We start from the raw sequence: 12,892 nt of genomic DNA on the forward strand, positions 1-12,892 counted from the left end.
CGTCGATCGAGCAGAAGGAGGAGGCGAAGGGGAACGAGAGCCACGTGAAGAAGATCAAGGAGTACAGACAGAAGGTGGAGTCGGAGCTTTCGAGCATTTGCACTGATATCATGGCTGTGATCGATGAGCATCTGATCCCTTCGTCATCGGCCGGGGAGTCTTCGGTCTTCTATTACAAGATGTGAGTTAGATCTGAGCTCTCCGAGTTGATTATTGTTAAATACAATAGTTTATATAGTATGTATACCGATTTATTCCCTACCTTATTCTATATTATGCCTCTTAATCATGTATGAATATGTGTAGGTTATTGCTCCCTTTATCATCACCGATATAAAATTTTAGGCTAAATTGCACTTAAATGCCCTATAGTTTCACCAACCTCACAGTGACCTCTATTTCAAAACCAAGCAAATAAATGCCCAAAGATATTTAAATATTGCAGATAAATACCTTGCCCTCTTGTTTATCCATTGTTGAATATAAATACACTCAGTTTGTAAATGGTCTCACTTAAATGTCCTAAAGTTTCTAAATGTTACACCTCCCTCTGTTGTGTGGTGTTCTTGTATATGCAGATAAACTGGGTTCTTTTTAACTTTGAGGCATTTATCTGCAATATTTATTTACTTTGGGGCATTTATTTGCTCAGATTTAAAATAAAGGTCACGTAAGTGCAAAATTGGTGGAACTAGAGGGCATTTAGTGTAATTTAGCCTAAAAAATTTGCTCTCAACCCTAATTTTGTCCCTTTGGAGTTTGGCGTAGTGGAAAAGGCCTATAACAATTATGATCTAATGATATCTCTTCTGGGTTTTTATGTTCTTTTTGGTGGAACTGTAGGAAGGGGGATTACTATCGTTATCTGGCGGAGTTCAAAACTGGGAATGATAGGAAAGAAGCCGCAGACCAGTCACTGAAGGCTTACCAGGTCTGATTTATAGCCATGTTTATTGAAAAGTTCCTAACTTTGGTAGTTTTCATGCTTTGTTTAAGTTAGTTTTGAGTGACTATGGTTTTGCCATTGTTGCTTGTTTGTTAGTGTCATTTCCTTTACTTTTGAAAGGTATTGCTTTTGATTGATTTATGGTAGTGAAATTTTAATTATGCGTTATCTTGTGTGCTTACACTGAATTCTTCTTTTATAATAAAGTTAAGTGTCAATTGTGTGAATAATTTTTATCAAGGCTGGTCGTCAGGTGTAAGATTCACAGCAGTACAATTTAGTTTGTCATCAGTTTTTGCTTGAAAATTTAGTTTTCTGTTTTACATGTAGATCGGCAATTGAAATGGGTTCTTCATTACTCATTTACTTTAGTAAGTTGCTGGCTTGCATTGTTTCGAGCTTGCAGCTTCTTCTTATTTTGCAAAAACTTGTCGTTTGCTTGACTTTTCCAAGTTAATAAAACCAGTTAAAATCAAGATCTTTTCTTTTCTATAAATAGACAATTGATTGTACTTTTCTTTTCAGTGTTGTACCTTCCACTACTAGATATACCCCCTTTTTTTTCCTTTTTTCATATCTCCTATGTCCACGCATGATGGCAGCAGTGGATGATGACTAAGGAATTTCTTACTCATCCATATGCTATAAAATATAAATGTTCTTTTTCACTGAGCTTATAGCACATAATGATGGTAAAGAAAGACAAGGAGTAATCACTTTCGCTAGTTAGTACCAAATGCCAAGGAGTAAGCCATCAACATGGGGGAGTGTTGTTTTCACGCATTTTCCTAGAGCAAATGTCCTTGGACTTCAATTCATGAAAAAAACATGGGAAAGGCAACTAGAAGCACTACATGTCATAAATACTTGAGTATCATTGTGCACTTTGGATAACCCACCTCATCGTTGTGATATTAGGAACGTAACCACATAAGACGCATTGTGTATCATTAAGTAGAACTTAAACAACCTATTGAGGTTTTGACATAGGGAGTCCCAAGGATCACTCACCTGAGTAATTCTTCTGCCAAATCTGAAAATTTCACTGAACCTTTTACCCAAAAGCAGTGTACATGTTATAGGATATCCAGAGTCTGTTGTTCTTGTATCCTCGTTTTTCCTCAGCAAATGTTTGATTAAAAATGAACCCACTACAATTATAAGTTCAATGTGAATTTTTTTTCCACTCTTAAGGATGTTACAATGTTCTGTTGTTGGTCCAAAAAGCTATAGGCGAGAAGCTGCTTCTTGGTATTGTTATTAATTGGGAAAAAGGTCTAAAAGATTATACATACTTTAATATATGTTTTTTTCATAAGAATAGAATGCTGGTTCTCTTTATTCAATTACTTTAAATTAGGATTGTTAAAGTTACGACATGAATATTTTCTAGCAAGCTGTTCATTTGTTTGTGCTCTGATGTCAAGTTCAACCATCTACAGGCAGCTTCCAGTACTGCTGAGGCAGATCTTTCTCCTACTCACCCAATTCGATTGGGATTGGCATTGAACTTCTCAGTTTTCTACTATGAGATTATGAACTCTCCTGAAAGGTATGACAACTGCCGCTTAAGATGTATGTTTCTTGACCTTGCTATAACTGATGCTACTTTAATTTGTTTATCAGGGCTTGCCACCTTGCAAAACAAGCTTTTGATGAGGCCATTTCTGAGCTTGATACCCTAAGTGAAGAATCTTACAAGGACAGCACTTTGATTATGCAACTTTTGAGGGATAACCTTACCTTGTGGACCTCTGACATTCCTGAAGATGGAGGTATTTAATCTATTGCCTGGCGCACCTACTTTCTTTTGTAGGCCGAGTTTTATTAACATCTAGGAACTTCGTTATCTTTTTTACGTAGTTTAAGTTTTGCGCTGGGACATCTAGACTTATCCATGTGCTTGTATGAGTCTCATTCTTTCCTTGTATACATGCAACACACTCAAGTCGTTGCTGTGGGTGGGACTAAAATATGCTTGATCATTTGTTGCTAAGAGCTTGGCTAATGTTTTGGTGATGGTTCTTATTTGTTAGGGTAATTATTATGAAACCCGCTTCATGTTTGCCAAATTATCGTGAAGCCCCTTAACATTATGTTTCATTACAAAATAAACTGTTAAACCCTATTCAATGTCTAGGTTTTGTCAAAAATACCCTCAATAATGTTCTCTTCTTCCTCAAACTATTCCAATACCCATTTTCCCTCTTTTCACATCAAACTCAAGTACCCATGAGTCCATGACCATTGCAAAGAAGAAATTAATAGAAAATCAAGGTAATCTCTTCAAATCCTTGATTGTAGCATCTATTTGGAGTAACTTTCATTTTCTAGTATGTGTTTGTCTTTGAGAGGAAGGGGAAATATATTAAAGGAAGAAGAAGGGGGAGTTTTCGAATATCAGTGGGTTTTCATGGTTTTTCTGAATGTAGGGTGTTATGTCATGAAAAGATAATGTTAGGGGTTTTCATAATAAGTGACCAAATTTCAAGGGGGTTCATAATAATTACCCTGTTAGTTATTACCATAGATCTAAATTAGTTCCATGATTTTGCTTTAGATACACAGAATTGGATCCTTTCTATTTTGTTCAGTTAATGTATTCTTCTTGTCCATTCTGCATAGTTTGGATTTTAACATTTACATTAGATTGGCATGTAAATTTAGGACCATGGTTTTAAATGTCGGATCAGAGGCTGGAGCGACACGGATATCGTCATTTCAAGTCGGATATCGTTTTCGAGGTCCATGTCGGACATGTCGGGGGATATTGTGGACACATCGACCGATTTTCAGCCGTGAAAAATCAGAAATAGGCTGATTTTTTTTGAGTTGATAAGTCTTGGTGTTTGGGTTCAATACTCAAAAGCCTAACCTGATTAATCCTTTTTTTTAGCCTTTTGTTCCTATAGTAACCATTGTTTTAAATATCCCCGACATGGCCCGATATATCCCCCGATATATCCTTTTACAGGGCTTGCTTGTTTTAAATATCCCCGACATGGCCCGATATATCCCCCGATATATCCTTTTACAGGGCTTGCCGCAACCAATATGGTCTTTAAATATCCTTTACCGTTTTTTGGCTATTTTGAGTGATAAATCTCCGATATGACCGATATATTAGCCGATATGTGGACCAATATATCTTTTTATATAGCTTGTTACAAAATAATATACCGTGTTTGGAATTTTTGGGCGAGATATCAAGATTTCCCCATTATATCAAATGACATTTTACCCTAAAAAAAGCAGATTGAATGTTGCAACGTTGCTTTGCACTTTTGTTTGTTTTAGAAGGTTGATTAGTGATCCTAAACATATATTATTCATATTTTGTATGCTTAAATTTTATTACATATGTTGAGATTACATTTTAATGCATTATACTATGTATGCAAACATTCATTATGGCATTCCGATATTTACCATATATCCCCGATATTTCCCCGATATTCGCAATCCGATATGAATTTTGGCCATCCGATATTTCTCCGATATCCGATATTTAAAACCTTGATAGTAACCCGATAGAATATAATACAGATTAGGGGCAAAGAAAAAAAATTATTGCTCTCTTTCTCAGCGCGATCTCCTCTCGTTTGTCTTCGTCTCTACAAATTGAAATTGATAATTCATAAAAGCATGATGTAAACAATAAGTTTGAACCGTATCATAAAATCAATTCAAAGTCTTAACACTTTATGTTAATTTTATGCAAGACACTTTACTTCATGTTAATTTTATGCAAAACACTTTGAAAGTTCTAGTTTGACAATGTGTATTTTATTTATTTGTTGGCATAATATTCTAATGTTTCCCTTCAATAAATGGAAAACAATTCGTGTCTTGATGATGAATACTCAACTCAAGTAGGATAAGCTATAGCAAAACAAGTATATTCCATCTTGGTGACCAAAATTGAGTAGAAATCCATCCGATATGGCAATCTGATATTTAGTATATGTCCCCTGACATATCCCCGATTTTTGTTATCCGGCATGAATTTTAGTTGTCTGACATGAACCCGACATCCGCCATTTAAAACCTTGTTTAGGACAACTTAGATGCTTGTTTGTGTGTATACCTTGTGGTGTTAAATAACATGCAGTGGGCTAGCAACATTCTGATTTGCAATAAATTGGATGATTCCTTGAGTTTTCTAACACCATAATTGGTCTAAACTTTCACTACCTGTGCATAGCTTGTATGATGTTTATGATATGACAGCTTTCTTTACAAGCATTCTTCTAAAGAACAGTGGCATCCATGAATCATGATTTGCTGGAATTTCAGTAATCTATGAGTTGCATCCAGTGTATTGCAAACATTAAAACATGTGTTTGAACATGCGTTACCTGGATGTGTGTATTATTCATTGACTGAATTTTTACACTTACTATTTTGCTGAAATCAGCTGGCAAGCATGTGATGTTTTTTTGGTGCACTTTTCCAGAAAAATGTTCAAGATAATAGTATATTAAACAAGACGGTTTATTCAAAATTGATACATAGAGAGAATCTTACATTTAATTGTTGACGCAGATACCATATTTTACCAAGAAGAAATCATAGGACACATCTATGAAGTATATTACTGAAACAAGATTGGAGCAAGAATTTGTTTAAACATTTTTAACACTCTTTAACATTACACAGATTAACTAAATGAATTTCCATGGTTGCCTCTTCACTTTTATTTGCTGTCTGTATGAATCACTTCATGTCTCCTTTGTTCTGTTATTGGAATTGGAACTGCTATCTCACTTCATGTTTCCTTTTATTTGGTAAGAGAATAATCATAAACAAGATCAAGACATTGAACTTTGCTTGTCTAAATGAATTGTAGTACTTGATGGCATTCTTGAACTGTTTATGAAACAATATTTTTTAGCAATAATAATAGATCTTGACCCTCTTAAAATTTCTGTGTTAAGGTTGAAATATTTGCACGTAAAAAAAGGGAAGAGCATGCTGAAGATGAGGGGAACAATGAAGAAGAATTCACATTTGGAATATGAAAAGGAGGGGGGAAAAACCCCCCTTCCGCCACAACCTACCACAAAAACACATGCACACAAATTAAAGGAGAGAGCTCTTTCAAAGGGGGAAAACTACTTAAATGGTTTTGATGCAATTATAAAGCAGAGCGGGCTTCACTAGCTGCTGAAAAGCTACATGTTGGTGAATTTGAGTTGACCATAATAAATCTGCAAAACCTAAGTTGACCAAGGATAAATGGTAAAAAGACATTGTTCACTGATCCATTAGGAAGATGTCACAAGTTCAATGCAAACAACACAATTGCAATTTATCCACATTGTTCCTAGCAGAAAAGGAAATGAACCGCCCCAAAAAAATATGTATGTATGTATATATGTGCGTGTGTGTATATACACACACACATATATATAAGAAATGGTAACAGTTACAACAAACAAAGAACATAAAAAATGTCTAGGAAAATAGTGAATGATCAATTGAGGCTTGGACTTCACTGATATTTCATGATTCATTTTGGTTCCGTTTCCTCTACTGCCGGGCTAGCTACTGGAATAGATATTAACGTGTTTCACTGTGAATATGATCTGTTATCATCACTGCTGCTTGTCAAGGGCCTGTATTGTCTATCAGTTGCACTTTTGCTTATCGTTCCTGACTAGTAGTCTTGTTTAATGATAGCAGAGGATGCTAACAAGGAGGGCGGTGGAAAGGGTGCAGCAGGTGAAGATGCTGAGGTGAGTTATTGGCACTTACTCTTTAAAATCATCAAAAAAGACAGTTGAGCTTGGTTGCTATTTAATAGTATTCAAGATGTATATACTATCGATTTTAATCTAGAATTTGGAGTTCCAAATTGAAGATCAGTATGGTTGAATGTGTTGTAATACACAGACTACCTAGAAACAAAAACTCCAGTTAAATCATTGTGTTTTTCATATGATACATGGTGCAAAAGTCAAAATCCCCGAAATTTTACTTAAAAGATGTATAGCCAGATCACATCCCATGGTATGGCTTTTCAATTTGAAAATCCAGATTCTAGATTTGATTGATAGCATCCTCATCTTTATTAAATAGTAGCAGCCTAGCTCAGCTCCAAAAAATATAATGCATGCTTCTATTCAACTCAACTGTTAATTCAATTATTATGTTTTATAATGCAGTAAATCTGGAGTTTGAGGAGCTCCTCAGGATGTGGAGGTGGTTGTATGGCCCATTGTTGTTATTTTCTTTGCGCGTGGCTGGGAAGTTTTCTAGTGTTTGTGTCCTTTTGTTTTTGTATTTGATGTCAGTGGATTTAAAATTATTTGCATCCTGCCCCCATTGATGTTCTTCCAACTTCCTAGTCTCATTTCAGTACTTTTAATACACTGTGATTTACGATCACCAAATCTATTCAAGAGTTAAAGGAGCTTTGGTTTGTTTTCTTTTTATTGTGCCATTTTCTGTGATCTCATGCAATGTTATTTCCTCTGGTCAAGTGTTAGACTAATTGATTGGTTGCAGCGATTGTCCCACTATTTACTTCTCCAATAAAGAAGTGATGGTAGCATTTTATCTATATTTTTATAAAATTAGCCGCTATAACTATGCACTTTAATGAAGATGTTAAAGCTGCTGCAGAACTACAAAGGTTAAATGCTTTATTATAATGCAAGTCAACAAAACTTTTAATGAATATGAGCTTCTAAAGAACTACAAGGTTAAATTGCTTAGTTTAGATATTGTAGTTTTTATTTATTTATGAAGTAGATCATGTCACTCCTACATGCATGTTTCTGATAAGATCTCTATTGTGATGTGTACTCCAATCCAATTTCCAGTAGAGATGAAATAAGATTTCCTTCATGTTTCTGATAAAATCTCTATTGTGATTTGTACTCTAATCCAATTTCCAGTATGCATGAAATAAGATTTCCGCTCGGCTCCTCCCACTTTTCTATCTAGAAACAAATTTGATGTAGCACACTGTAATATTTTTTAATGATTTAGATTTTAGACATATTTGAATCATGTATCAAGGATAAAAGTTATTTGATTTTTATGGAATTTTGAAACATTGATTCTCACAACGTAAAAACATAGTTCAAACACATTGAAATCATCTAAGATTGTTTGATTTTAAACAGTTAATTTGTAATGGTTCTGTTGCATGCATGCACTGTAGTAGCCTAAGTAATTAGTGCTTTAAAATTGGATTAATGAAGAATTTTAAAAAAAAATAAAGATTAGGAAAACTAATTAAGGGTTTCTTGGGAATTTCACCCATAGCTCTTGATTAACTCCCACATAAGTGTTTTAATGGCTAAAACTCATTCAATGATTTGGGTGTCACCTCCTCAACTGAGGAATAGTAAAACCCCAAAAATTTAAATATTTTACGACAAATAATAATAAATATGTTATATGGTGATAAACATCATACTTTGATGTTTGAGTATTATAGGAATTGACTTGAGATCAATTCAATGTATATTTGTGAATAAACGAGTGCAAATACATATCTGGTGAAATGATCAGTTAAAAGTTTATATGTTTTACACACTGATGCTGTTCGAATCTTGGAAAACTCAAAAGACCATAGTTGTAGGTCTCTTCAACAGTTTTCCAAAAAAATCTTAAATTACCTTATTCTGATGTCGTATGAAAAAGTTACAGCCAATATACGGAACACAGAAAAATGAATATAAAATAGTCGGATTTCTTTGTTAGAATTAATATAAAGAAAAAAACAATTTTCCTCATTTTTCCTCCATTAAGCAACATCCCACAAATTACTCCCATAAACTACTCCATGTTTCCCTCCACCACTATTCCATGTTTCCCTCCACCACTACTTCTTGTTTTAGGCTCTATGTCCCCCTAACTTCTCTATAAATACCTCTCACTTCCTCTCTTCTAAAACACACAAAACTCACAAAGAGTAGAAGAGAAACATAGTATTTTCTGTGACATTTGTGGAGAGGAAGTGGAGGCTAGCAACTGGAGTGAAGGGAATTCTCGTGCAATCGTTTGTTTGAGAATATTGGCAGCATCGAGACAAGATTATCTCCTACCCAAACCTTCCTAGTAATTAGTAAAAATTATAAGAAGTTTAATGATGAGATTCTCATGCTTGAGCTTAATCTGTCATGTTAAAACACGTTAGATTTTGATGATAATTTTTAATCAAATGCTAAAACTAAAAATATTATTTTCATTAATGTTGCTATTAGATTTATGATCATGATCATTAATTTTGGAATTTATTTTCGTTTATTAATCATATTTAAATCATGTTGAAATCTTAGAGAAATAATCGATTATTTTTTTCGCATGTTTAGTAACAATGCTTAAATCATCGGTTTGTGTTTTTCCTAAATAAATGTGAATCTGATTAAATAAAATATTTTCTCTGTTATTTTTGTGGATCTTGTCATGTGTAATTAATCATTTTGATAGTTACGTGTGAATTCAAGAGAAATACATGAGCATTTGACTAACAACACGTTCTGCAGAAAACTGCAGCAGGTATATGATATTAAACTAAAAATTTGAGATATTAAATGAACTCCAAATTAAACTAAAATAGTGCCAAATGAAAGATATGTGAATCTAGTTTCTAAAATAAAAAATCAATCTTAAAAATAGTTTGTATAGAGAAAGATATAGTCTTTTTACTAATGACACGTCCTGCAGAAAAATTGTTGTAAGTGTATGAAGTTAAACAGAAAACTAGGCATAGCAAATGAATTAAAAATTTAACCAAACCAGTTCCAATTGAAATATGTTTGAATCTAGTTTTTAAAACAGAAAACTATTTCTAAAAATAGTTTTCCTAGAAAATATTATGCTCGTTTTACTAACACTAGCGCCGACCTTTTCCTGGGTAGTTTGACTCAGTTTCTTATTTTCTGGAGTTTGTTTGCTCTGTTTTGAGAGGTGTTCACGGAGTTTGAGCCGCTCATTTATTACACTTATAGTCATGAATATGTTGTAAAACTTATGTGAGTATCCCTAGGGGATTATGATAAAATATTGTTACGATTATACTTTTGAGTTAGTGAGTTAGTACACCGAAAATGAGACCGTGATGAATTTCACTCCACTACACATATTTTACTTTTGAGTTAGTGAGTTAGTACACCGAAAATGAGACCGTGATGAATTTCACTCCACTACACATATTTGTTTATCCGCACGAGCGAATTTCACTCCACTACACATATTTGTTTATCCGCACGAGCGTGCGAAGAGGTCGATGAACCTATGATATTCGTTTATCCGCACAAGCGTGCGAAGAGGTCGATGAACCTATGACACTTGTTTTTCCGCATGATAGTGCGCTGGGGTCGATGGACCTGTGTTTATTATTCACATGATAGTGCGTTGGGGTCGATGGACCTATGTTTATTATCTGTATGATAGTGCGTTGGGGTCTTTGAATCTATGTTTAGTTACCAGCACGAGCGTGCGCTAAGGTCAGTGAACCTATGTCTTTGTTTCTGTATAGATTGTATAGGAATCGATATTCCTATCCTGTTGTTTTACACAAGGACACAATAATATTACAAAAGGATTTTTTCTGAGTGTTTGGCGGATACCAAAAAGTGACCACGACTCATGGTTGAGATATTCGAGTGAGATACTCGGTTATGCGAGTATACGAGATAACTATGCTGATTATGATGCTTTACTTTACAGCTATATTTTTGATTGCTTAGTTCGCGATTAATATTTAGTTATCTACAATTTGAGACATATTGTATATACATGAGGGTTTTCTTGTTTGTATTATTTTGCTCGACGTACTACGTCTTATGTTTTAGATTTCTAAGTATTAATACCATCAGATACTGGAAAATGGTCCAGGTAGACTATGCTTAATAGATAGAGCCTCCACTACATCTAGTAGCCCTTCCCGAGGACGAATGGAGGTAATCTTGCTAGAGCTCTGACGCTCTTGTTGTTGTTCTTTTTTTTCTTTTTTAACTTTCAGGCGGCTCAGAGCATCAGAGAGTCGTAGGGTGATAGAGTTCTTGCATAGTCACCGTCGCGTACTTTTACTAGTATGGACTCCATAGTAGTCTTATGTTTCCATTCAGTCACTTGAGTTTGTATTCATATTGTTAAGGCATGTTGCCTTAGTACGATTTCTAGTTGATCCATGTTGAGACATGTCATGTTATTTCAGACTCCAGATGTATATCAGTTGTATTTTAGTTTATTATAGTCAAGACATGATATCATAATCAAATATTTCTTTCTACATCATGTCTATTGTATTTTTATTTGTCATATTTGCCTATTTTGTACCTTCACTTCTACTTAATTCCACTAGAGGATATTACTGTCATTGGTAAAATATGTTGTTGCATAGTGGAGGTGCATGACAGGTTTGACATCTCTGGGTTCACCTTAAACTGCAGCCAAGTGTAAAAACATGAGCGTCACAGTTAGTATCAGAGCTCTAGTTCCAGTATCCTTAGGATCATCCTGTGTCGAGCTGTGGAGTTAGAATAGAGTTTCCTAGGATTCATGTATAGAGTCCGATAAGAATTTCCTAGAATGAGTGAGGACGATATTAGAATAGAGTTTCCTAGGATTCATGTATAGAGTCCGATAAGAATTTCCTAGAATGAGTGAGGACGATATATGCGTATATCTCAATAGAGTCCGATAAGAATTTCCTAGAATGAGTGAGGACGATATATGCGTATATCTCAAAATTTTGGATTTCTTTTGTGACTACCTTACTTTGATTTAAAAATATTTTCATGAATAATTTATTATTAAATATGTTTTCGCCTAAGGTCTCAATACTGTGTCTTATAAACCATCTTCCTGAACTTTAGATGGCGGGACAAGGACGCGGATGTGGTAGGCCTCGTACCAGGAGAGCTGAGCAAGAGGAGCCAGAGCCGCAGCAGGCTCCAACTGCACCGCAGTAGGCTCCAACTGTGCAGTAGTAGGCCCCGCCAGAGCCACAGCAGGCTCCGCAGTACCTTGTAGACCTCATGATACCTATAACAGCCATGTTAGCAGCACTCAAGGAGCAGATGACGAATCATGTTTAACCAGGTATAGCACCACCGGTGATTCCAGTCATTCCCATCTCGGAGGAGACCCCAAAAATCACACCAGGGATTACGCCACCACCAGCTGTAGGGTGAACAGTAGAGTAGGAGGCTTGGCTCCGTTTAGTAGAACGGTATCAAAAGATGAGGGCACTGGAGTTTCAGGGGTCATCGGATTCACTTGAAGCTCCTAAATGGAAGGAGGATGTGAGTAACATACTAGACTTACTTGGTCTAAATTCAATGCAAAGACAAAGGCTAGCACCTTACAGCCTTAAGGGTGATGCCGGATGATAGTATCGACTTCAGTTTACCCCTAAGCACCGGATGACTTTCACTTGGGAGGATTTTGTATACTTCTTTGATGAACAATACATCTCTTCCACGGCACAGGCCGGGAAGGAACTTGAGTTGTCCAGATTAACGCAGGGAGACATGACCGTAGCTGATTATGAAAGCAAGTTTATGAGTCTGCTTCACTTTACGGGCATGTGGCAGACCGGAGAACACCAACCACAGATGTTTCTAGCGGGGCTATGTCCTAGCCTTCATTGCTACCTCGTTTCCAGAAGGTTCCACACAGTTCGACAGGTAGCTAATGCCGCCATTTCTCAGGAAACTGAGACGACTATGTTCCAGATAGACAAGGAAGGAAATGTTAAAGCAGGACAGACCGGGGATAAGGGCAAGGGTAAGAGACCTTTCGCCAGACCTAGAGGACCCCAGCAACGGGGTAAGGATTTTCAGCATCAGCAGCAAGAACAGTTCAAGAGAAGACCATCGCAGGATCAGAGGAGGCAGCAGCAGCACAAATTTCACGAGACATGCCACAACTGTCAGAAATTTAGGCACAGAGCAGCAGAGTACAGTAGCACACCAAGAGGAG

At 35.8% G+C, this 12,892-nt stretch overlaps 1 pseudogene; it reads left to right on the top strand.

Moving 5' to 3' along the window:
* The window catches only part of LOC109844374, a 7,751-nt pseudogene extending 370 nt beyond the window's left edge, over positions 1 to 7,381 (top strand).

This window comes from Asparagus officinalis, chromosome 6 (assembly GCF_001876935.1).
Source record: "Asparagus officinalis chromosome 6, Aspof.V1, whole genome shotgun sequence".
Lineage (NCBI taxonomy): Eukaryota > Viridiplantae > Streptophyta > Magnoliopsida > Asparagales > Asparagaceae > Asparagus > Asparagus officinalis.